General features: G+C 43.2%; 1 long non-coding RNA gene across 1 annotated transcript in view; it reads right to left on the bottom strand.

The window, feature by feature from the left end:
- LOC110256224 overlaps positions 9,160–27,251 on the bottom strand; it is a 50,659-nt gene continuing 32,567 nt past the window's right edge. Inside the window, exons 2-3 of the long non-coding RNA XR_002337511.1 lie at positions 12,261–12,541; positions 9,160–10,467 (exon numbers count right to left, since the gene is read on the bottom strand). This is a non-coding gene — a long non-coding RNA (uncharacterized LOC110256224). The remainder of the gene's footprint in view (positions 10,468–12,260; positions 12,542–27,251) is intronic.

The following is a 27,251-nucleotide window of genomic DNA, read 5'->3' on the forward strand; positions in this document are numbered from 1 at the left end:
AAGCACCTCGAGGCCTGTCACATCTGCTCCAAGCTCTCTCGCCATCCCAGAGGAGGACCTGGCCAGCGCTCCTTTGTCCTGGCTCTGCCTGCTGCTATCTGCAACCCTGAGCTCTATTTCACCTTAGCACCTACCCCGCTCCCCATACCTCATCACAGCCCACAGCTGCTTTGTTGCTCTGCTGACATCCTGAAATGAGAAGTGACCCTCTCTGATCATCACCAACCATCTGAGCTGCTCCAGCTCCTTCACTTTCCTCAAACCCTGCCTCTGACCTGACTGTGACGTAACTGTGAGCTTGTGGACCTCCTATTTTCTCCTGCTCTAGCGTCCCTTCTTCTTGACTCACTTTTCCTAGTCCAAGGCTAGACCTCCAGGTCATCACTCCACGAGGAAATGTTTCTATTTCTCACCAGTTGCCTCCGTTACAACACTAACTTTGACCAACCTTAAATCCATCCAGCCAGCCATTTTTTATTGTTGTTGTTCTTGCTCGCAAACCAAAGAATTCACAAAACTAACTGAATTTACTTTATAAAAGTTTTTTTCAAACTTTTTTTTCAATTTCCTCAGGCCTTTACAGCTGCTTAGGCATTCTAGGTGAGCTGTTGTTCCACATAACCCAAATGGCTGTCCCCTAAAGTTTCCTGGTCCTTAAGCAGCTCCTCCTCCCTCCTCTTCCAACCCCCAGATGACTCCCTTCTGCTCATCTACAAGGGTAAGCTCCCTCCATGTCCCTGCATTTCTGCTCAAATTTTTCTTCATCAGTAAGTGAGGAACTATTAAAATTATTGACAATTGGTATTTCCTAGGGCATAAGGAAAAAAGACATGCCTGAAAATGTTGGTAGGAGGATAAAGATGTAATAGGTCTTCTTTTTTCAGAGGACACACTGGAAATCAAAACTGAAAATGCACACGCCCTTTGACCCAGTGATTTGTCTTCACTTCTAAGAATCGACTTAAGAAAAAACAAAAGTGCAAAGATGTACATACAGAGATGTTTACTGCAGCTTTGATGTGGTAAAAATCTTGAGATGATTTAAATATGTCACTTTTAGGGGAATGACTGAAAAAGTTATGCTGCAATAAAGTGGAATTTTTTTTGCAGCTTCAAAAAAGAACCAGGAAGAATCCATGTTCACTGATATGAAAATATATCCATAACATATAATAAAATGACAGAATCAAACTGGGCAATAGTAGTCATAGTAAGATCTCACTTACTTAGTTATAAATGCACATATAGATAAATTCAGAAAGGTGAAGTAATAAACTCCTTAAATGCAGATCTGGGCAGGTGTAACAGAACGGTGACAGGAATGGGAGGTGGATGATCCCTACTTTATACATACTTGCAACTTTAATTTCATTACTGAGCAGGCATTACTTTCTTTTTTTTTTGGTCTTTGCCTTTTTTTTTTTTTTTTCCTTGGGCTGCTCTCACGGCATATGGAGGTTCCCAGGCTAGGGGGTCTAATCTGAGCTGTAGCCGCCAGCCGACGCCAGAGCCACAGCAACATGGGCATCTGAGCCGCGTCTGCAACCTACACCACAGCTCACGGCAACACTGGATCCTTAACCCACTGAGCAAGGCCAGGGATCGAACCCACAACCTCATGGTTCCTAGTTGGATTCGTTAACCACTGCGCCATGATGGGAACTCCAGCATTACTTTTATATACTTACAACTTTGATTTCATTACTGAGCAGGCATTACTTTTATAATTTAACAATACAAAGAGAAAATACAAACCAATATAAAAACATCCTTTGTTACCTTTGCCATTGTTTTATGTGCTTACCACAATCAAGGCACCTTCCTTCGAAGGGTCAAGACTCATTTCTGTTTTCTTCAAGTAAGACTTAAGGGAGGCATTTCGGGTCACTAAGAGACCAGGATGGAGACCACCCAAAGGTGGCCACTCCACATGTTATCACCAATATTTAGATATTTTCACTTTGGTCACAGCCCTCTCCTGTTAACTTCATTTTTTTCCCTCCAGATGGCTGAGCAGATTTAGCAAAATTAAACAAGAAGCTGGCATGTGCCACTGGACACAGAGATGCACCATACAGGAACATTAAAAGCATTAGGCTCATTTTCTTTACTGTGAATAAAAAATATTCATAATATTTTCAATTCAAGTATCACAGGGACTATCTTTTATGGGAAAAGTGCATATCAATTTTGGTGTGACTTACTTTGAGAACAGTGATGATCAATCATGATTTATTGCCACCCTTTTTCCAGAAACAGAGGGCAAAATTATTAAATGTATATTAAGTATTTCAGGGGCTACATACAGATCATCCAAGTTCTCACCGTATTTTCTAGGACACCCATGCAACTCCTCTCCCTACTGATTCTCAGCAGGAACTCTGATCCAAGGCCAAGTATGGACCAGTTCTCATGATCCCATCCACCTCCTTCTACCTTGGTAGAGACTCAACTCCATCCATTATCCCTTGATTCACACACACACACACACACACACACACAATCTGTATCTTCATTCTCTTTCTCACTCTTTGATCCTTCCTCAGTTTAAAATTATGCTCATTTCCTCTAAATTAAAAGTCAAACAAAATGATAACAAACATTAACCCCAAACCAACCCTTCCTTTGTCCAAACTTGTCCTACAGTCAGCTGTACTAGTGTTTTCCTTCTCTTCATGCCCAACAGTTTGAGAGAGGACTCCCTGATGACTGCTCACACTTCGCAGCTCAATCACCCCACCTTCTGGCTTTTTCCCCTCCTCCCTATGGAAACAGACTTCTCAAAAGCCATCAGACAGTCTCCTCGCTGCCAGCTCTAAAGCCGAATCTGAGTCAGCTTGGTGGCAGTTCGCTGTGTGGACCACTGTTTTCTTTACACTTTCCTCAGTTTTAGCTGCTCCAGCCTCCCCTTTGTGTTTCTTCTCACACTCCACGGCTGCCTCCTCTCCTGCTCCCCTCTGAAAACTGGTGCCCCTGGAGTCTCTCCTAACTGCTTTGTCTTGCCAGCTACCCTCCTCGTCTGTGTGATTTCATTCATTCCCAGTGTTTCCTCTCTCACGTATGAGGATGACCATCAAATCTGTACCTTCAAGATGTGCTTTTCACCTGCCTCCCCAACATATAAGTCTAGGAGCTTACTACTTAGGTTTTCTCCAACTGGGTGTCCCCAGTGCTACTTAAATTCAACATATCTAAAGGGAAATCATAACCCACCCATCTGTCTTGGTCCTGTTCCATCACCAATCATTTTACCACCAGTGAGATGACTCAGAACCTCAGTGCGTTCTCTTCTCTCTCCTGCTGCTTCCAGCACAGCCTGGGATTACACCTCCTGAAATAACTTGCAAAATCCTCTTCTTCATTCCAACAGCTGCTCCCCTAGTGCTATTCCTCTTAACTGGAATAATGACAAAAAAGCACTATCAACAAAACCAAAACGTAATTGATCTGTCTAAAGCACTTATCAATTTACACAGCTTTCTTCTACTGGAATTCAGACCAGCTTCATGGAAAAGCTAAGGAAGTCTGGGTGGAGGGGGTACAAATAGATGGATACTGTCCTCCTTCCTCATGAAATGAGAGCTCAAAATTAAAATTGTGTCTTGGAAAATCAAAGCGACAATTCTTATACAACCAACTCTGTATGAGAGGTATATCAATTACACCACCCTAGGAGTTCATTATACTGGCAAAATTGCCCACTGGGCTAAAATGTACATTTAAATGTGGTTTTTTTTTTTTTTTTTTGTCTTTTGTCTTTTGTTGTTGTTGTTGTTGCTATTTCTTGGGCCGCTCCCGTGGCATATGGAGGTTCCCAGGCTAGGGGTTGAATCGGAGCTGTAGCCACCAGCCTACGCCAGAGCCACAGCAACTCGGGATCCGAGCCGCGTCTGCAACCTACACCACAGCTCACGGCAACGCCGGATCGTTAACCCACTGAGCAAGGGCAGGGACCGAACCCGCAACCTCATGGTTCCTAGTCGGATTCGTTAACCACTGCACCATGACGGGAACTCCCATTTAAATGTTTAAAGCAAAAATTTAAAACCCTGCTAGAGATGTTATTGGCAAGTAGGCTGAAAGGTCATTTGGTTTTAGTTTTCAGTTCTGATGTGTAAAAACGGTTTTGGATTTTTCAAATCGGTTAATCATAATGATAATTTTATCAAAGACATGCCAGTTTGAATACCTGCTAATTTTGCATTTTTCTTGTGAAATGGATTAAAGGAATGGGCCATACCACATTTGAAAAAGCCTTTCCAGGGATTTTGTTCATACTTTTACTCACTCAATTTTTAGGAAAGAAAAATACCGGCCAACTTACATCCATTTCCAAGAACAGTGAAGAAGTATATAAATAGTAGATTAAAAATAAATGCTGCCATATTTGGCTCTTTTAACAGCTATCAGAGTGTGTTGTCAAGAAAAAAAAAAACATCTAATGTTTCAAATAAAACTGTTTTGTGTTGCTCTCTTTACTCTAAAAAATTCTTGTGAGACTTGTTTTTGTAAATATTTTAGCCCAAATATGAATTAGCTCCTCAACACTACCTCTGAGGTCAGGGGAAGGTTTGGGGGACTCAAGTGTACAGGACTGGTAAGGTATAAACATGGTGACAGAGAAGCATTCAAAGCAACAGGTAAATTAATTAGTACACTTGCCTACATTGTTGCCTAGTGTTATGAAGATAATTTATTATTACTCCTAATATCTTTTTTTATTCTTTGTTAAAGTTAAAATCAGATGACATAGCTTGTAACCTGTATTTATATGCTCTATATATTGTAAAAACAAAAACTAAAAAAAGGAACCTCAATTAAAAAAAAAATAGAAACCTTGAGAGAATGAGAAGCTGCAGACACAACTGCTTTGAAAGTGCCTCATTTCAATCCAAAGGAAAAGGAGAGTCAAGTTTGTTAAGTCTGGACCCATACTTCATCTCATCATCCAAAAGTTGAGTCTGTTTACTAAAAGAGTAGAGTTTTCCTGTAATGTCATCGTTAAAAAAATAATTCTAAGAATTGGTGATTTGAAGCTTGAGGTTGCAAATGTTTTTATGTGGTGTTTACAGTAGAAATTGCTATTTGTTCACTTACAGTTATAAATTGAGGTTTTCAGAGGAGGCTAATTAGTAAATCAACCAATCCTGTGACGAGCCCACAAACTGGGAACTCAGAGGCCTCCAGGAAGCTCTCCAGGAAATAATACAGTTACAGGTATTACTCCTTGTAAAGATTATTTTACAGGTAAAAAACTATGGTTCTAGACTTGTGGTTGTCAAGGGTGGGGGGAGTGGGATTGATTGGGAGTCTGGGGTTAATAAATGTAAACCACTGCATTTGGAAAGGATAAGCAATGAGATCCTGCTGCACAGCAGTGGGAACTATATCTACTACTCATTTATGATGGAACATGATGGAGGATAATGTGAGAAAAATAAAGTATATATGTGTGTAACTGGGTCACTTTGCTGTACAGTAGAAACTGACAGAACACTCTAAACCAACTATAATGGAAAAAATAAAAATCATTAAAAAAAGAAAAAAGAAAGGTCAAAAAAATTAAAAATCCTTAAGAAGATGTGGTATATATACATAATGGAATACTACTCAGCCATAAAAAGAACAAAATAATGCCATTTGCAGCAATATGGATGGAACTAGAGACTCTCATACTAAGTGAAGTAAGTCACAAAGAGAAAGACAAATACCATACGATATCACTTATATCTGGAATCTAATATATAGCACAGATAAACCTTTCCACAGAAAAGAAATTCATAGACTTGGGGAACAGACTTGTAGTTGCCAAAGGGGGGAGGGAGGGAGTTGGGTGGACTGGGAATCTGGGGTTATTAGATGCAAACAATTGCATTTGGAGTGGGTAAGCAGTGAGATCCAGCTGTACAGCAATGGGAACTATATCTAGTCATTTGTGATGGAACATGATAGAGGATAATGTGAGAAAATAATGTATATATATGTATGTGTAACTGGGTCACTTTGCTGTAAACCAACTATAATGGAAAAAATAAAAATCATTAAAAAATAAATATTAAAAATTTGCTGAGGGTGAGGGGAAATCCTAAAAAGCAAACAAAACAACTATGGTTCTAACAGTTAGATTAAAAAAAACCCCACAGAATCTCACTTCTCTGGAAAGTACAAAATGATAATACAATATGTGGGGCAGAAATGGGAACTAATTTCTTCCTGTATGTAAAAAAACTGCTTTGTAGAGATAATTTTTCATCTTATAATTAACCTAAAAGTCTGATCTAGATTTTCTGTTCCATTCATGCCTATCAGAAAAATGTCTGACCCTCTCCAGCCCTCTAATTTATGCTGGTACTTTCGTCTTTTACCAGGAAACACCAATGGACTAGTTCTCATTTTCAAATGGCAAAAAGTAATAGGTGAATGAACGTGGATCTTTCGCAGAGAACATTATATGGAGGATGTATTAAACAGCATTAAGAATTGAAGTAAAATTCACCTCCTTTTTGAAAAATAAGGGTTTGGGGGAGTTCCCGTCGTGGCGCAGTGGTTAACGAATCCGACTAGGAACCATGAGGTTGCGGGTTCGGTCCCTGCCCTTGCTCAGTGGGTTAACGATCCGGCGTTGCCGTGAGCTGTGGTGTAGGTTGCAGACGCGGCTCGGATCCCGCGTTGCTGTGGCTCTGGCGTAGGCCGGTGGCTACGGCTCCGATTGGACCCCTAGCCTGGGAACCTCCATATGCCGCGGGAGCGGCCCAAAGAAATAGCAAAAAGACCAAAAAAAAAAAAAAAAAAAGAAAAAAGAAAAATAAGGGTTTGGGAAACTTGAAATGAAATGACATATTAATTATATATTAATCCCAGAATATTAATCTCTACTATGAGCCATAATGATTATTGCATAATGAGCAGCCGCTATTTTAGAGGGAGAGGATGAAGATTTAACACAGATTTTAAAATTTGCAGCTGTAAATAATAATTTATCCAATAAAAGATGCCAAGAGAATGAAAAAAGAGTGTGTCCATGAGTGTATGTATGTGTGTGTACGGTATATGGGGGTATGTGTATGTGTGCATATGTGTATGTGTGTATATGCATGTGCATGAACGTGTGTGTGTGTGTGTGTGTATTAGTAGGGAGGAGTAGAAATGAAAAGGAAAGGATTTTGGATGTCCTGAGATAATTCCAGTGGTGGGTGAGCATTTATCATGAGCCTATCTTAATAAATGCTTTTTGTAGGTGGTGAAAATAATAGCATCAGCAAACAAAAATCATCTATTTTTCTCAGAAAAGATTTGTGGAGTTTTCTCTGGCAGGTAGAGATTTTCTCTGCTTGAAGACAATCTTTTCTTATTTTAGATTTTGTCAAAATACTCAGGCCAAGAACCTCTGTTTTCAGTAAAAGGCCACTACTTGACTTTCAGAGCAAGTGGACCCTAAGAATCATCTTGAAAGTGGATCACAAAAGCCTGACAGAGCTCCAGGGGAGTTTTACGGGAGTAGAAAGGGATGTATCCTCATCTGGTCTCACCAACTCTGGCACAGCAAAGAAACTCTTGGCTCAAGGGGTTTACAATAAACATGGAGTAGTCCAGCGACACGCAATATGCAAACCAGTGTCATCTCTTCCCTTCTTAATATTAAAAATCATTTTTTTTCCTGCTACTAGGAGAGATTTTCAGCTTAAGCCTCCTACCTGACATCTGGCCCAGTCCACTGCCAAGATTTTCCTTCTTAACTCTTAATTTGGGCATTTTTCTTCGGGCCTTTTATTTGGGATTAATTTTAGAGAAAAGGAAAAAAAAAAATGTACCTATTTAGCACAGTACATGGGCCTTGTAGGAAGGAATTCAGGCCAGAGAGATAGGCATCATTTCCGGGAAACTGCAGCAGGCCCAGGAAGAGTATTTATTCCAAACCTGCTTAATCTCAGTACAGATACCCTTTGTGGGTAGTACAGTTATTTTGAAAGAATGCAAAGAAGCAAAAAGAAAAAAAAAAAAAAAAAAAAAAAAAAAAACCTTCAGAGACCAAACTTCAGAGGGCAAAAGTTCAAGGGAGGATTTATTTTTAATGTTAAAAGGGAAGATGAATTGTGAGTAAAATCGAGAACATTGATTAAAACGTAAAAGCTCAGAAAGCCTAGAGGTGCTGTTTGGTTTGCTGAATGTTTATTTTTTTCCTGAGCCAGAAGCCTGTCAAATGCAGGTTTATTATTATTATTATTATTCCTAAAAGGTTTTTCTAATTGGCTGCTAGGCTCACATAAAAACCATTTATCCCAGCTTTGGGTATAGGAATGGGCATGCAGGGGGATGTTTAACAAAAAAAGTCCTGTGGGTAGGCTGCCTCTGCCTATGACTGAATTGTATTTGCAAAGGGTATGTGTATATGTGTGTGTTGTCATGTCTGCTTATTTGCAGACACAAGAAGCAACATCAAAGATGAGTAAAGCCCGGTGAGAATATACCTACCAGTATTTCTTTTTTTTTTTTTTTTTTTTTTTTTTTTGGTTGTTGTTGTTGTTGTTGCTATTTCTTGGGCCGCTCCCGCGGCATATGGAGGTTCCCAGGCTAGGGGTTGAATCGGAGCTGTAGCCACCGGCCTACGCCAGAGCCACAGCAACGCGGGATCCGAGTCACGTCTGCAACCTACACCACAGCTCACGGCCACGCCGGATCGTTAACCCACTGAGCAAGGGCAGGAACCGAGTCCGCAACCTCATGGTTCCTAGTCGGATTCGTTAACCACTGCGCCACGACGGGAACTCCCCTACCAGTATTTCATTACAAGCTAAAGCATACAACTGATTTGGGGTCTACCTCTTTCTTAAGCTTCACCAATTACATCTCTCATGTAACTACCTGAAAGAATTTATTCACTGTTTACCTAAAAAAAAGAAAAAAAAAGAAAAAAAAAAAAAAAAAAAAAGCAGGAGTTCCCATCATGGCTCAGTGGTTAACGAATCTGACTAGGAACCTGCTGGTTTGATCCCTGGCCTTGCTCAGTGGATTAAGGATCAGGCATTGCCGTGAGCTGTGGTGTAGGTCGCAGATGTGGCTAAGATGCTGCGTTGCTGTGGCTGTGTTGTAGGCCGGTGGCTACAGCTCCGATTCGACCCCTAGCCTGGGAACCTCGATATGCCGTGGGAGCGGCCCAAGAAAAGGCAAAAAGACAAAAAAAAAAAAAAAAGCAATTTATTTTTAGAAGCTGAAAGCTATGAGGGACATTCATAACATTTATTGCTGCCTGTCTTGGGGACAACCGAGGTCTAAAACAGCCGCCTAAGTACCTAGCCACTGCCAGACATTTCATTTCCCCATCTGGTAGTTATTTACCACTATTAGTGTCATGGAGTTCTTTATCCTAAGAAAACATAAATTATATATGGCCAGCTAGGGTCTTTTGGTAACAAGTTCATTTATTTGTTCATCAGATGTATATAGTGAGACCTGATATAAACTGTCAGATACCATCTTAGGCTCTGGGGTCATATTGACGAGGAAAACAGATACAGTCTCTGCTCTCTTGAGGTAAAGTGAATCTTAAAGCCGTGCAAATTTTGCTCCTCCTTTGGAGAAACTTGCAGATTGATGGTAACTTCCACATTTCCCATGTGAAGCACTAGGGTTGTGGAGTAGCCTGGAAGCATGCCTGGGCCTCTGCTGAGGGGGGACAAGCAGGGTCCTGGGCCAGGTGAGGGGCCGGGACGCCCTGGCTTCTTCCCACAGCATCTGCTGTCCAGGGACGGGACCAGGAGTCAGACAGGCGGAGTCCATCATGGCTCACACCTGCAGGGCCACGGGGGACGATGAGGGGAGGGACTGTGCACATACACCCTCTTCAATAGTTATTTTAGCAACAACAACAATACTTAGTCTCCTCCCTGTTTCTTCCACAAACCATGGTGGGGAAATCATGATTTGCTGAGGGAACCACCTGAGGATGGGCTCTGACCCTTCTGTTTCTACAAGCTGTTAGGTGAGAAATGAAAGAGAGCCAAGATTGGGCTCTTGCTGCAGGTAAGAAGAAAAAAAATTTGTATCTTGGAAGCTTCTTAAAGTGTGGGTCAATCAACTACATCTTCACCTTGAATGTGAGTTTATCTGTGCTGCATTAGTCACAACACACACCTAACTTGCCGATAATTGGTGAGCATGACCATTCTTCAGGGACAAGACTGGAATCCTCCCACAGGGTGAAGATGGGGAGAGAAGGCAAATGTGAATAATAATGACAAAAATAATTTATTATTGTCCATCGTTCTCTTAGAAAGTAGTACTTCCTCTTTCCAGAATGTGTGAAGGTTATATTTGGAACCACTCTTGTTTTGAAACTTTGTTTTAAACTAAACTCAGCTTTGGCTGCATTGGTTTCTGATAAGAAGAGTATTATCACAGGAGCCAAGAATAATTCAGTTATCAACACACTCGTTGAATATATGAAAATTGATGAGTCCATGATGATACCTTAAAAAGAGAAAGCCAGAAGAAACTCATTTGAGGCAGTTAGTTACCAACCCCTTATTTAATTAAAGGGAAAGTACATTTAATGTCTTCCCAGTAGGAACTACATTTCAGGGTAACCAAATAGCTCCAGCTGATGAAACAAAGGTCTACTTTAAAGAAGAGTGCCCGCTAGGTGTAGATGGATGAGAGACTTAGAAGATCATAATTTCACAACTCCTAAAGAGAAGGCAGAGCCAAGCATGGACTATCAACTTGTGTTGAAGACACTAGGTGAATGGTCCTGGGGATTTGGGACAGTCTTATGGAACCAAAAGAGTACCACAACAATATGGTTCTATCACCAGGAGAAAAACGTAATTGTACAATTGATGGATAAGACAGTCACTACCCTCATCTAATGGTTGATCTTAGCATCAGAGATGGTGGAACAACAAGATATTACATGTTTCCTGGTGTTGTGCCTTCTGAATCACAGCATCGTCCAGGATGCAGTCCAGCCAAAGATATTTACTTGGGGTTTATGCACCCTGAAGATGTAACTTCCAGGAAATGTAGGGGAAAGAGGAACAAGCTAAATGACACCACAGCCAGTGGGGGTGGGGGAACTTCTAGGGGGCCAGTGACTGCAGTAAGAAGGTTCCATGAAGAAGAGGCTAAAGAAACTGAGGCTGGATTCAAAGCCACTGAGGGGACATGACAACTAGGTGAAATGCATGGTCTAGAATTGGTTTTTGGTTTGGACACATAAGCTATAAAAGACATTTTGGAGAACATTTGGGGAATATGAATATATACAGGCTATTAGATAATGTTAAAGGATGATTATTAATTTTAGGTGTAACTGTGTTATTTTTGCTACATAGGAAAGTGTTCTTATGTTTTAGAAATGCATTTTGAGGTATTTAGGGGGTAATGTTATGTTATCTCTAACATATTCTTTGCAGATGACACACAGTGGGGCATCGTGTCTGAAGCAGACTGTGACCTTCAGGCCACCTATAGAATGACTGAACACACATACAGAGACCTTTAACCAACCACATCTGTCAGAGACTAGCAAGTAATGTGTAATTATAAGTTGCTATCATATAATGAGTAAAAATTTTGTACTACATTTTCTAAAGACTGAAGTCTCTAAGATGAGTAAAGTAAAAAAGAATACCATAAAATATTTAGTTCAAAATAATGAGGTAAGTATTATCATTAGACGAATTAAAAAAATTTGAGACCTGATAACTAACATAAGTTTGGTACTGCCATCAGAATCTAATTTCCAATGATTACTATGGGTGATTTTGAAAACTTTTCTTCACTTAATGATACCTAAAATCTTCATCTGCTAGCAAAAATCAATCAACTACAAGGGAACGGTTAAATTATGGTACAGCCCTAACATGAAATATTGTGAAGCTACTAACAATTAAGATTTAGATTTAACTTTTGAATTGATATTTAATAACATGAAAACATACTTATGATATAATGTTAAGTGCAGGGTATACAACTATATTATAAGTTAGTTTCAATTTTATGTACATGTTAGTGATTTAGCCCCCAGATAACTGCTGAGGAGGGTTAAAGAGGTACCATTTAATGTATTCCTGGCAACACTGGACTGTCGAAATAAGAGGAAAAAAAATACACTTGGGGAGGCAGTAAAAAATTGTAGAGGTGAGCCAGGCATGAATAACATTATTGTCTGTTTTAAACCAGAGAGTAAGTTCTCTCACCACATTGGGCAGATGTGGTAAATACTCTGACACGATAAAAAAGAAACTCCTAATTTTACTCACCTCCAAAGCTGAAAGTTGAAGAGTTGAAGCCCTTTTGCCCTTCTCAGAATGACTAAATGAATGTGCACCTCCTCACCGCCAAGTACCAGACCTGATGGGGGACCAGAAAAGGCAATTCCGCTCTGACAGACATGAGAGGCAGACGCAGAATATGATGGCAGAGCTCTTTAATGTTCACTGAACATTCTCGCACTCTCCAGAAGGGCGGCCAAGCCTGTGGTGCTACCGGGAGGCCAGGACAGAGGGAAAGAAACACAATCCTTCCTCAGGAGTGGCCCTTCCTCAAAGATGAGAAGAAAAAGAAACGTCACTAAATGTCACACTCATTTAAGATTTCAAAGAGACATGCCTCTTTCATGAGACAGGTAAATAAAAATCTAACTGCATTAAAAAAGCCTTTCCTCTCCTGACTATTGAAGTACAATTCTCAGCGACGATTCAGAAGAGAATGAAGAACAGGCAATCCCACTTGTGCACACATGTGCACACACACATGCACACCCACACAAGCCTGCACACGCAAAGGAAAGGCTCTGGATGAACACACACCAAGATTTTACTGACAGGTATGTATGAGGATCTAGGAAAAGAATGGAATGAAAGAGAAGCTGAACTTTTCTTACTCTAGATATTTCTGAATTTTTAAAATTTTCTCTTTACAGCCCCAGATATTCATTTATTTCTCATGTAATTTTTTTTTTTTTTTTTTTTTTTTTTTTTGCTTTTCAGCGCCACACCAGCAGCGTACGGAGGTTCCCAGGTTAAGGATCCAATTGGAGCTACAGCTGTGGGCCTACACCACAGTCACAGCAATGCCAGATCTGAGCCATGTCTTTGACCTACACCACAGCTCACTGCAACACCGGATTCTTAACCCACTGATCAAGGCCAGGGATCGAACCCAAAACTTCATAGTTCCTAGTCGGATTCATTTCCCCTGCACCATGACGGGAACTCCCTCACCTAATTTTTTAAAAGAAAGATGAACTCATGTGCTCCTGGTAGAAATGTAAAAATGTTACCGCTCACTTGAAAAATGTTTGGCAGTTCCTCAAAAAGTTAAGAGTTACCTGATTCCCCTGAGCTGTTTACCCAAGAGTAAAAGAAATAACACGTAAGCATAAAGACATGACTACTTATAGAAGCATTAACTGTAACAAACACTGGAAGCAACTAAAATGTCTGCTAGCCAGTGAACGGGTAACAGACTGTGCTTAGGCCACATAACTGAATACTATTCCACAGTAATAAACAACTATTGATACGAAGCAGCTCAGATGAACTTCAAAATAATGATTCTGGGTGAAAGAAGCCAGACCAAAAAAAAAAAAAAAAAAGACTACATGCTATATATTTCAATTTATCTAGAATTCTAGAAATGCAAACCAAACAACAGTGATGGATAGCAGATTGGTGGATGAATGGAGGGTTGTGAGGGAAGGTTCATTAGGGGCAAAAGAAAACTTTTGGGGTGATGGATATGTTCACCACCGCACGGGGTGATGGTCTCACTGGTGTACACAAATCACGAGTTGTCCAATTTTCTGCTTTAATTAGGTGCAGTTTATTGTGTGCCAATTACACCTCAATGAATCTGTAAGAAAACTGATACATGTTTAATACAGGAAATTTGGAAATTACATAGGAACGAAAAAGAAAAATGAAAGTGACTACTCAGTACTTCTTTAGACTACTCATCTTGGCCAAAGAAAAGCGTAGGCCCCAGTGCAGTGGACACCAAGTTCCGGCCCTGAGAGCTCTGGTCATCAGAAGGATTCAGGGGAACATTTTCTTTTTGAGTGGATTTTCCCTAGCTTTCCGCTGAATTTCAGGGTTGAGTAAATGACGTTTGGTTGAAACCACCCGCTTCGTAAAGTTGTGGTAACAAACCATAAATCAGTCTGGGTTCCTTAAGAAGCTCTGCAAACCTTAGAAAACCAGAACGCTCTTAACAGAGCTGTTTGATTCAATAGTTTGGGGCTGGATTTTTAGTCAAGTTCTGGTTCCAGGTTCTCAGTATTCAGCAGAAATGTTCAGTGAGTCAAACATACACACACGTATAAAGCTTTTTTTCATTTGGATCACAAAGAGAAGGTGAATATGTAAACATATATTGGCTCCAAATATCTGCAAATACATCATTCTTTAAATGACAACCTTCCACTGTATGGCTAAGGAAACGGATTGAGAGACTTGCTGAAACCCTCACTTAGTAAGTGGTGAGAGGGATAAATCCAGCTCTCTTTCTCTAGATCAGATCCAAAGTAAGGATATAATTTATATAATACGAAGTAACAGTAATAGCTGACATTTTCCCCAGACACACACTTTCCCTACACAAGACCCTTTACAAGGTCCTTTAGGCCCAGACACCTTTTTTCCTTCACCTGAATGAACAGGATGCAGGGCTTCTCCCCACATTTCCCGAACTTGGAAATAAGACTGTCCTCTGATATCATGCTGCTCAAAGTGTGGACCCAGGCCAGCAGCATGGGTGTTACTTGGAAGCTTGTTAGCAATGCAGACTCCAAGGCTCCATGCAGACCTGCCAATGCAGAATATGCATTTTAACAAGATCCCCAAGTGACCTGTAGGCACATTAAAGTGTGAAAGGCCCTCTTATCAAGTCAGCCATCAAATGGATACAGGCTGGGAATTCCTGTGTGGTGCATCAGGTTAAGGGTCTGTCATTGTCACTGCAGTGGCTCAGGTCACTGCTGTGGCATGGATTCAGTCCCTGGCCTGGGAACTTCCGCATGTTGCAAGTGCAGCCAAAAAATACACACACACACACGCGCGCACACACACACACACACACACACACACACACACGATGGTCAGGGCAGAGATATGCAGGGTCATCAGGAAGAGAGAGAGAGTCCCCCAGGCCAGCGGGTCTTGTGTGACAGTGACTGAAGAGCGAAAGAATGCATACATGCATTGAAACAGGTCAGGCAGGGAGGAAGAGAGAAAGGAGCATCGCAGAGGCCACCACTGACAGACAATGCTGGCATTGCTCAGGGATGGAGGATTCTGGCTATAGGCCAGTGGCAATGCCAGGCCTGCTGTGCCAGGAGGATGTCAGGCATCCAGATCTGCTGACACTGCATGGGAAACCCTTGGGATAGTCAGGGAGACAGACTGTAAACCATTTTTATTGTTCAAGCTTCATGAGGACCTTCTTGAAAACAGGGCAAAGAAGACACCATGCCTACCAGGTATCATTTTAAAGCTCCTTTTCATTTACAAATCACATTTGTTTACTCTCTTATGTCTCTCTTGGAAGACATGGTAAGTGTTTCAGATGAAGTTAAGTGGTTGGATGTCACCCTGTGCCCACAAGTTCTGTCCGCACCTGCCTGAAGTGGAACACAGCCACAGGAAGGTGACTATCTCCTCTCGTTCACCTGATTTTTAAGGAACCTCAGCCAGCTCTGAGCCTACAGTTGCTCACATCACTGATGAGCCCCACTGAGTGGAAGGGGGCTGGAAGCAGTGTGGGTGACGTCTGTGGGTGGCGTGGCACTGCACTGGTAGGGGTAGAAGATCTAAGAAAGCTTGGATTTTGGGGCCCTAAAATGCCCACCTCAGGTATGTCTGATCCAGAGAGGGGAGGTTACTCCCAAAGTCTGGAAGAATCCAAGATGACACGTACATCATCATCTAACCTCTTCTCTAAAACCATTTCCACCAGGCTTATAATTTGGCTTCTCCTTTGGGTCTGGCCAAGAACAGACAGAAAGAGAGTGGTTATGTTACCAACAGTAGACAAGTCCAAGACGTTTGATTTTATACTTTCCTCCAAACTTCATGCCTTTCCATTATACAACACTGCTTCATTCAACAGGGTATAGATGAGAAGGTTGTGATAAAGATGTTCCTGAGATGACTTCTGCTAGACCAGCAGCCTTCTAGGCTTCTCACCATCTCCCCAGTGTCTGCTCTGAAGCTCAGGCTGGTGGGAGGGACAGGGCAACAGGTACCAAGGATGTTCACGAGGCCACATGGGGAACCGTGTGGTTTGGGGTCAGGAAACCAGGTGCCTGGCTGTCAGGCTACACCCACAGACGCAGGCACCACCACCAAGTCAGGTGTCTCTTGGTTTTGGCAGCTCTGAAATTATGAGTTGACAATCAGATGGCACGGAAGCCTGGAAACAAAGTTATCAGCTAATCAGAAAGACCTGCTTGGATGTGGTTTAAATATCCTGAAAGTTAGCACAATGTGGCATAGGGTGGAAATCGCTATGCCCAGGCCCAGTGATGGTGTGTGTGTGGGGGGAGGGGGTTGTGGTTGAAGAGAGGGAACCTGTCTTTGTTTTTAACTATCAGATGAACAATGAGAGAGTTTGACAAACGGGGTGATTTTAGAATAAATTTCTAAAGAGAAATGATTATATATTTGCATAAATAGAAAGTCTACTTGACATTCAAGACAAGTTACAGATTTTTAACGCTATTCAACAGATAGAAACACTTCTTAGAATCCTAAAATGTTTATGTTTAACATGCACTTTATTCCTGAATACACTCTCACAGCAAAATATTCGATGACTGCAGACAAAGGTAAATGCCTTCTCAACCACCTCCCACCAACCTGCAACTTCTTCCCAAAGAGGTAATAAACCATTTGGGTAGGAATCCTTCCAAACTCTTTTCTCTGCAGCTATAAACATGTATATGTTCCCAGACAAACAGCTAATGTCATTTTGACGTTTTGTTTCCATCCTTCTATTGAACAATTTGCTTTGTTCATTTGGAAACATACCCTGGAGAGTTTTCCATGTTAGTACTTATGGATCCAGCTCCTTCTTTTTAACTGCTGCACAGTATTCAATAGAATGGATAAGTCATCCTTTATGAAATCGTCTTATTGATGGACATGTAGGTGGTTTTCCATTTTCACCAACATAAGCACTCTTGCTGTAACACCTCCTTGAGAGCATGCATGAATATTCTTTAAAGGATTTGCTGCCACTGGTATACACTAACAGACCCTGCCATCATCCTCTTCCAGTGTGGCTGAACCAATTCACACATTCTCAGGAGTGTGGGATTGCCTAGCTCCTCACCCCAAAGCTCACTACTAAACTCATAAAAGATTTACCTATTTGAAGGGTGAAAATATTGCTGTTGTTTATCTTGAATCTCCCTGATGACTATTTAGAGCATCTTTTCAGGTGCTTTTCTCCCCTCATCTGGAAACTTTGGCACAGTTTAAAATTTGGGTTGTCTTTTTCTTATAGGTTTGTAGGAGCAGAACTTTTTTAAAAAAAAGAAATTGCAAAAGCAAATAATAACTGTTTTCTTGATTTCAGAAAGCTCTAAAAGCATCTGCTTGCATAGAAATAGAGAAAAAAAAGCCTGTGGTGTGTGTGTACATGCACTTTTTTTTCCATACCATGACTTTAACACCTACACACATTTAGTAAAGTGAGTGAAGCCCCCAAAGATTGCAACAACAAAGATGAAAGGCAGAAACGTGAGGTAGTTATGTCAGACACTTAGTAACAAGAAGGGCCACTTTCAGCCAAGAGCTGCAGTCTGGCTTTTGTGGTCCACAGGGCCATGGTTTGCAACCCCAGGACCAACTCTTTCCCGGAGAAATCTTTCCTGTGGTGGGAGCTTGGGATTTGGGCTCAGGCTCGGCAGTTGCCCATCTAAGGAAGTGACGTCAGTCTGTGGCCTCTGTCTGGGGTTATCTGAGGGGCTCATCGACCAAAACAGTGGCAGAGACAGAGGAGCAACCAGGTGGTAGCAAGGAGTTGGCAGACTCAGGCTCCCTGACTCACTCTCAACCACAGAAGAACTTATCTCCACAGGGCATCTTCCTGGGTGAAAGCTAAAGCCTGGAGGCTTGAGAGAATGGGCACTTATGTGGTGCAGAGGGGGCAGGGAGGAGAAAGTGGGCAGGGGACCCAGCCTCTCTGGAGTTGGTGCTTATGTGTCCATGAGGTCTTGGGGCAACACAAGGATACATTCCAAAGATGGGACGTGGTGTGGAGCAGAGTCGGATCTGTGAGACATGATCCCTTTAGCCCTCTGTTTTTAAGTATTGCTTTTTTTGGGGGGGGTTGGGGCTATTTTAGGGTGACACCCGCAGCATATGGAGTTCCCAGGCTAGGAGGCCAGTCGGAACTACAGCTGCCGGCCCACACCACAGCTCATGGCAACACCGGGTCCTTAACCTACCGAGCAAGGCCAGGGATTGAACCTGCATCCTCATGGATCCTAGTCGGTTCATTCCACCAAGCCACAAAGGGAACTCCTTAAGTATTATTTTAAAAGATTCTAGGGAGTTCCTACCATGGCTCAGCGGTAATAATATTGTCATAATAATAATACTGTCATAATATTGTCATAATAATCCTGTTTTTCCTCCCAAAGCTCCTTGTGACAGATAATCTATGAAGTCCTGTTTTCTCTGGAAAACCTCCCCACTCCCACTCACTTTACTTCTCCAAATTCAACAAAACCAAACCCTTTCTGCCTCTGAGCATCCCTCAAACCATTCGCTCCTCCTAAATACATCCTTTCTCTCCTGCCATCTCCTCCCCACAGGCTTTCATGAAATACTGTTCATCCTTCAAGTCTTAATGCAAAGTTCTTAAGACATTCGGCTTCTCTGTCCCCATCAGCAGAGACGTCTTCTCCGTTATTCCTCCACTGTACACGTGTGCACGCACGCACACACATACACACACACAAACACCACAAATATATATATATATATATATATATATCTGTTGACATTTTTTTCTTTTCTTTTCTTTTTGGCTGTGTCTGTAGCATGTGGAAGTTCCTGGGCCAGGGATGGAACCCGAGCCATAGCACTGACAGCAATGAATCCTTAACTGTTAGGTCTCCAAGAAACTCCACCTCTTGACATTTTCTTATTCTGTCTCATAAAAATTATTTGGAATTTATTTTATGCTGTACACTGTGACCTCATCCATTCATGGATTCTACAAGTAATTATCGAGGGCATCCCACATACCAGAGATTTTTCCACCCTTGTCTTTCCAACCTCCCTCTTTCTTATTCTCCTGTCTTCACTCTTCTTCATACTCCTTTTGCTTCCTCCTCTCCCACATCCCTATTTTAAGAGGAATTTTTTTTCCCCTAAGGGACTAAAACTATTTCATGAAAATAGTCACTAAAAAAAAAAAAAAAAAAAAAACCCTTGGGCTTTCAGCAGCCACTTGGGGGTGGATAGAGGTAGGGGATGAACACTTTGATGCTCTGCTTATGCTACGTTGCTTTCCTGGGTGCCTGCTGTTAGGTCCTTATTTAATATATGTCTATCCAACAGGTCTGTCTGCAGAATGTGGACTTTGCTTCAGGGGCTGTATATCTGATAACTTCATCTTAAGGGAAGCTCCTTCCTGTGTCTTGGGATGGCTCTTCCTTTTCACACTTCAGCATGAACTTCACTTTCTCAGAGAAGCCTTCCCTGCCACCCATCTCAAGTAGCCCTGTCCTCTCTCTGTCCCTGACCCAGTCATCCTCTCTCCCACCATCCTGTGTGGGGAATTGATTTCACTGATGTTCCCAATAAAGAGTCTCTACTCAGACCCTTTCAGATGGACTTTGAGGTCCTTCCCATCAGAAGGGGGAGTCTATCTCCCCACCCCTTGAATCTGGGCTAACCAGGCTTGCTTTGACCAACAGAACGTGACAGAAGTGACAGTGTGCCAGCTCTGAGCCCAGGCCCTAAGAGGCCTTGTGTGCTTCCCCTCTCTCGGAACCTTATCAAAAGCACGTGCATAAACCCAGGCGAGCTGACTGGAGGATGGGCGACCACACAGATGAGAGATAAGCCAACCTAGACAGCCCGTCCCTTGTCGACTTAGCTGGTCACAGACACATAAGCAGGCCCAGCTAAAGTTAGCTGAGGTTGCCTTACACCAGAAGAACTGGCCAGCTGAGCCCAGCTTCAAGTGCAATTTATAGAATCATGGACTAAGTAACAATCATCACTTTCAGCCACTAAATTATGCAGTGGTTCATTATGTAGCAACAGCCACCTGCTCAAAGAATCAGCATCCTTAGATTTAAAAAGGATACATGTGTAGCTTTATCTTGTAGACATACTAAGGCCGTCAGATGAGATGATGTTTGAAAAGTTCTTGGCACAAACTGGGGGCTCAGGACATAGATTTATTTCGGTGGTCTGAGCCATTCTCCCCCAGGAATAGGAGAACGAGCCCCGAGACAGCCCCCAGAGGCTTTGGAACCATGAAGAAGAAGGGTCATTAGGAAGGTGACCCGGGGTGAGATGGTGAAGCAAGTCTGCTGAAGCTGAATGACGTTCCTGCATTGTCATTTACTGGATTTCTCTGTAGTGTTTAGAAATGAAATCTTTTTAACCAAAAACGGGCCAGTATTTTTGCTTGGGCACCTCCCAAATGCCAAACTCAGACAGCAACCCTGACAGCTACTCCAGAGAATAGAAGTTAATGTCCTGTTTTACACAAAAGAGGAAACAGGCTGTGAGACAAAGCCATGCTGTAAGTAAATGCAGAATTGGATAGACCCCAGGTAGGGCCATAATATCAGGATGACCCCCTCTGATATGAAGTTCTGCTCACTAAGCATGTGCTAAGTGCCAGGCTTTGCTAGTCTCCTTTTTATAGTAGCTCTTTTTACCCTCATATCAAGGCAACCGTTTGAGGGGGGTACTGTCACCGCATGTTAAGATAAGGGAAGTCTCTTGCCTGGGGTCGTGCAGTCACGTTGGGCCTCCCAGCCCTGTTCTGCTGAGCGTGAAACTTTCCCTCTTTTCCTTGGCCATTTCCAAGGATGGAGGAAAGTTCAAGAAATTAAGCACATAGTAGCCTTAAAGCAGAAAGAGAAACGAGCTAAATCTTGGAGGGGAGAAGAACTGAAGAGTAGGTCATCCCAGAGCGAGTTGCAGGGCTGCGGGGTGAAAGGGGGACTATCCCCCAGCCTCTTGGAAGAGCCCCCCACATGCAGGATGGTGGCAGAGGAAGCCAGGGCAGCAGCGACCTCCCTCTTGCGCAATCCCAAGTATAGGGGGGAAAGGCCTTATCAACACGTGCCAGAGAAAGGGAGATGAATGGAGGGTCCCAGATTCCAAAACCTGCGGTACAGTAAATAAAATAATTGACACTACTGAAAAACACACTCCAAGTTTAAAAAACAGCAAGCAGGCTTCTTTTCTGCAGGATGTCTCTGAACCTTAGGTGTGCGACTCTACCTGTTTTGCAAAGGATTTTACCTTTTGCTAAATACCTACTCACCTCTCTGGGCCATTAAGGCTCCAGTGTGGAAAGGCTGCTGGGCATTGTTCTTTGGGCATATCTTTTCCCCAAACATGTCTAATATTAAAAACAGGGCTGTTATTTCTCAGAAATTTGTGAGCAATCTGAAGCCTGGGATGGGGTCTTAAGTCATGTTTCTCTGAGTCCAGCAGATAGAAACTCAATAAGCATCTGTGTGCTCGGCATGTGTGCGACTTTACAGAGGAAGTGACAGACCTGAGGTCTCAGGTCAGCTGCCCCCCACCAAGAAGCTGTTCTCTGGGCCTCCATGATAGAGACTTGAACTTCTAATGTGGTTGTTTTGATGTGGCCATTTTGAAACTAAGGACATTTTGACACAGCTATTTTGATGCTGTGGAAAATTTCTTACTTTTTAAAAAAGCCAGCTTTAAGCTTTTGAACAAATGATCAAGTATCAGTGCGGTGTGGGGGTTGGGGTCTACATCATGGAGACGGCTGGGTTCAAGATGGGGGGGTAGGGGTCTAGTTTTTATTTACATTTCTTATGAGAAAAGAAGAGGTAAACATACATTGGGCTGATTTTTAGGGTCACGGAAAGCCTCCAAGTTAAAAAAGCCTTTTAGTAATCAAGACAATGTGGGACTGGTGCAAGAAGAGACAAACAGATCCATGGAATAGAAGAGAAAGGCCAGAACTATAGCTACACAAATATAGTCTACTGATCTTTGACAAAAGAGCAAAGGAAATACACTGGAGCAAAGGTAATCTTTTCAGCAAATGGTGCCAGAACAATAGGACATCCACATGCAAAAAATGAATCTAGACATAGACCGTACACGCTTCACAACAATTAACTCAAAATGGGTCTTAGATCTAAATGTAAGACACGAAACTCCCAGAAGACAACAATAAAACCTAGATGACCTTTGGTAGGTGATGACTTTTAAGATATAATACAAAAGGTACAATCCATGAAAAAGAGAGGTGAAAAGGTAGACTTCATTAAAACTAAAAATTGCTCTGCAAAGGACAGTGTCAACAGAATGAGAAGACAAGCCACAGGGCAGGGGAAAATATCTGCAGAAGACACACCTGGTAAAGGACTGTTGGTCAAAATACACAAAGAACTCCTTAAACTCACACAAGAAAAGAGAAAACCTGATTTTAAAAATGGGCCAAAGGCCTTAAGAGGCACCTCACCAAAAAGATATACAGACGGCAAATAATCCTATGAAAATATGCTCCATATCACATGTCATCAGGGAAATGCCAATCAAAAAAACAGTAAGATACCACCACATACCTATCAGAATGGCCAAAATCTGGAACACGGAGAAAACACCAAATGCTTGCGAGGATGTGGAGCAATAGAAACGCTGATATGTCGCTGGGAGGAATGTACAACGGTACAGCCACTTTGGAAAACAGTTTGGAAGGTTCTTACAAAACCACACACACACACTCTTACCATACAATCCAGCTCCTTGGTATTTACTCAAAGGGGTTCAAAACTTAGGTCCACACAAAAACCTACACATAGATGATTATAATTGACAAAACTTGAAAGCAACCCAGATGGCCTTCGGTAGGTGCATGGCAAGGGATATTCTTCAGGGCTTAAAAAAAAAAAAAAAAAAAAAAAAAAAAGAAGTTCTCAAGCCATGGAAAACATGGAGGAGACAAACTAATATTACAAAGTGAAAGAAGCCAATACGAAAAGGCTATAGACTGTATGAGTTCAATGATAGGACACTCTGGAAAAGGCAAAGCTATGGAGACAGCAAAAAGACCACTAGTTGCCAAAAGTTAGGGGGAGAGAGGGATGGATAGGTGGATTTTTAGGGCAGTGGAACTATTCTGAGTGATACTCTAATGGTACGTACATGTCATTATACATTTATCATAACCTGCAGAATGTACAACACCAAGAGCGAACCCTCATGTAAAGTACGGGCTTGGGGTGACAATGAAGTGCTGAGGTAGGTTCATCGCCTGTAACAAACCCACCATTCCCATGCGGGATAGAGATGGCGAGGCAACGGGGGATTCATGGGGATCTCTCTGTACCTTCCGCTCAATTCTGCTATTGACACAAATGGCTCTAAAAAATAAAGGCTATTTATAATTTTAAAAAGCCAGTCAGCACATCTTCCTGCATAACTGCCACCATCACTGCAAAGGTTCCCTGACAGCTAGCATAGTGCCCTTCCTCCATCCAGGGTATCGGGAGGGTTGTAGGTGTTCTGACATCGCCCTGATGCCTCCCTTGAGGTGGAAGTGGGAGGAGGGAAAGTGGCAGGCAGAGCTGGGGTTTGGGGTTCTGGCTCCTGCGGTGGCCCAGCTAAGGGGAAGCTAGAATCCAGTGAGCTGGTTCTGGCCGTGGGAGATCACACTGAGAGCATGCAGAGAAACCATGAGGTTTTGCTGTTTTCCCTGCCAGTAGGTCATTGCCAGTGACCTACTGGCAATGGAAATCCGATTGTGTCATGCCTACACAGATGCCTTCGGTAGCTTTCCATCTCACTTGGTGTGAGATCAACACTCCACACCTGGGCCTCAAGTCCCCACACCATCGGGCCCCTCTTGTTTCTCTGGCCACCTCACACTCTGGCCCCCAGCCTGCTGGTCTTCTCATCCTTGGACACGCCAAGCTCCCCCTGGCACCTGTTTGTTCCCTCTGCTGGGAATGGTCACCCCAATCTCCACCTTTATGGGAACTTCTGATCATTCATGTCCTAAAACATCACCTCTGTAGTGACTCCTTCCTACCCACCCGGTGTGAGAAGCCTCCTCCTTCACTCAACCGTCTCTTCATTTTAATTCTCTGTTGTTTAATTGGATATTTTTGGTCTTGTTTACTGCTCCATCCCTAGCTCTTAGATCTGCACTGGCACTGAACAAGAAGGTGGCAAATAGATGTTGAATGAAGGACTCATGTGAGATCTTCCAGTGCGATAAAGCATGTCAGGGCAGAAGGGCTGATTTTAATCTTTAATAGATGGGTCAAATAAAAATCGCAAATCCTGCAACAGGTCTCACGATTCACATGCCACGAGCACAAAACCTCAGGGGGTGTGGATGATGTTTATTTCCCTTATAAATAGTGCATGTTCTGCAACAACTTGGTGGCCACACAGCGAACTCTTGACCTCTCTGGGCTCCAGATACCTTCACTTCAACACCTTAACCATATCACATCCAAGGCTAAATGCACCACTGTCTTCTAAAACCAACTCTTCCCCTCATGTCCCCTCTCCACTAAAGGCACCCAGGGCTTTCCAGAGCCTCCAAACAATCTTGCTTCCCCCTCCTGCCATGTCCCATCATTTGCCAGCTCCTGTGGGCCTCCCATCCCTTTCTTCCCTACTGCTGTGCACGGTGTGGCCCACTCTTCCCCCACCCCTCTGCCTCTGCCAATCGCTTCCTAAGCCTCTTTCAATCTTTGGTGGCTAATTCCTGGGAACTGAATTTAGCAAAAATGACTACTTTCTCCTTTTTCTTGTCCATTAATGGTCTGAACTGCTAACCTCAACACACGAGGAGTTTAAAGAATCTACAGGTGTCCTGGGAAGGCTGCATTGGCTTTAAGCCTCCCGGGAAGGGAGGGGCTCCCCTTCAAGCCCCTCTACCTGCAGGGCAAGGAGAGTGGTCCCACCATGTAGCAGAGTTATCATCCTAAATCTCCTTTGAAGGTAGAGATACAGGCTGCTGAAATGCCGGTCAGTCCAGACTGTGCACTATCACGGCCACTAGCCCTGGGTACTATTTACATCTAAATTCAAGCCAAGTGTGGAGTTCCCATTGTGGCACAACAGATCAGCAGCATCTCTGCAGCAGCAGGAGGCAGCTTCTATCCCCAGCCTGGCACAGTGAGTTAAAAGACGCAGCGTTGCCATCACTGTGGCATAGGTCTCAACTGTGGCTCAGATCTGATCCCTGGCCTGAGACCTCTACACGCCACTGGGCGGCCAAAAAAGAAAACAAACAAACAAACAAAAAAATCAAACCAATTGCAATTAACTAAAATTCAGAAAAATCAGTTTCTCAGTCACACTAACCACAGCCTCAGTGCTCATTAGCCACACGTGGCTGGCAGCTGGGCACGGAGTGGTGCAGACACAGGACACTTCCACCACTGGAGATAGCTCTAAAGGATGGCACGGCTCCAAATTCCCAGGACTTATAGGTCTGTTTTTTCTATTACTGTAGTCAAAAGATGATTAAAAACCCCCAGGCATGTGCTGCTGGACTGCAACCATGGCTAAGACCCCATGGTCCTATCCTCATGGAGTTAGTGGGTAAAGAAGGTCCTTATTGGAGTTCCCACTATGCATGGAAGACTCAGAAAGAAGTATGAGATTATAAATCTAATCTTAAATATGGAGAACTTGGAAAGTAGAAGAATGAAGCAAAACTCATTTATTCTCTGCCATGCACTGTTACACACTCAGAATGTGGGGTGAACAAGGAGAGGCCCACACATGACTCCCCTACCAGGTGCTGTGACAAAGTCGACTCAAGCTTTTCCTCTGAGGTAGCCATCAGACGTTCTGGGCTACAGCTTCCATTCCACAATTAGTCACTTCATGACCCTCGACTCCAGCACAGCCCTGGGCCCTGGGACCCAGAGGGGCAGCACTCACTGCTCTGCCTGCTAGGATTCATCTAGTTGAGAATGCAAGAAGAAAAATCCCCATTGCAAAAGGGAACTGGCAGACTCTCATAATCACTCAGCTCTGAATCCTACCTGCAGAGAGAGAAACACAGCAAAGAAAACAAAAGAATGGGATGATCCGTCCAAAGAATGAACCCAAGGGGGATGACAGAAAAAGAATCCCATCTGTCCTAGGCTCCGCGGAGAAATGAGAAGTTCTCTCTACTACCTCCCTGCATCCTCCTGCCTCCCCAGCCTTGGTGCCTCCTCTCTGCATCCCTGGGGAGGCAACCTGGGAGTTCTAAAGTGGCTCTTCCAGAACCCGACGCTACCTAAGGGTCCCTACCTCACCTGGACCACGGTGGAGCGGGGCACGCAGAAGAGGGAATCTTCGCAAGGGCACATTTACTCCTTCTCTTCTTCCCTGACCACCTACCACACTCCCCTTCTTCCCACAAGCCCCCATCCAGCTGGTGGGTGAGCAGTGTTTACCTGGGATGCCCGTACCTGATGAAGAAGAAGCCTGAGTCAAGAGGAGGCAGAAAGCATGGCATCTTCCTCACCGGGGCTCTCGCACCTGCAGCGCGTGTCTCGACCTCCTGAAAGCTTTCCCAGGTCCCAAGGAAACGTAAAGGAGATGCCAACTTCAGCGCTCCCTCTGCCCAAGACACCCAGAAGTCAGCCAGGGGAGCATTTTCGTCCCTCTATTGCCCCTTCCTTCTCCGTCATTATTTGCCAGTTCAGAGGGAGAAGTGAAAGGCCAGAGCACTTGGGTGATTCTCGGTCATGCCCCGTTTTAGACACAATGCTCAATGAATGTGGACGAGATAAGGGAATTCACGGCTCCCTCAAGGCTGCTGAATCAACCATTGCTTTCATTCTTACTGCTCACTGTCCATACCTTTCATATGGGCTATCTGTTGGCCTTTCACATTGAGATAATAAATCCAGCTGCATCTTACGCACTTTGTTCTGCAGGAATTGATGGTGATTGACAGGCCATGTGCCTGGGAGGGCCACCCTGCTGAAGAGCACCACTGAGGCCACAGGATGATAAGTATCCGGAAAAGACAAAATCAGTTTCCACTGGAAT

This window comes from Sus scrofa, chromosome 13, assembly GCF_000003025.6.
Source record: "Sus scrofa isolate TJ Tabasco breed Duroc chromosome 13, Sscrofa11.1, whole genome shotgun sequence".
Taxonomy (NCBI): Eukaryota; Metazoa; Chordata; class Mammalia; order Artiodactyla; family Suidae; genus Sus; species Sus scrofa.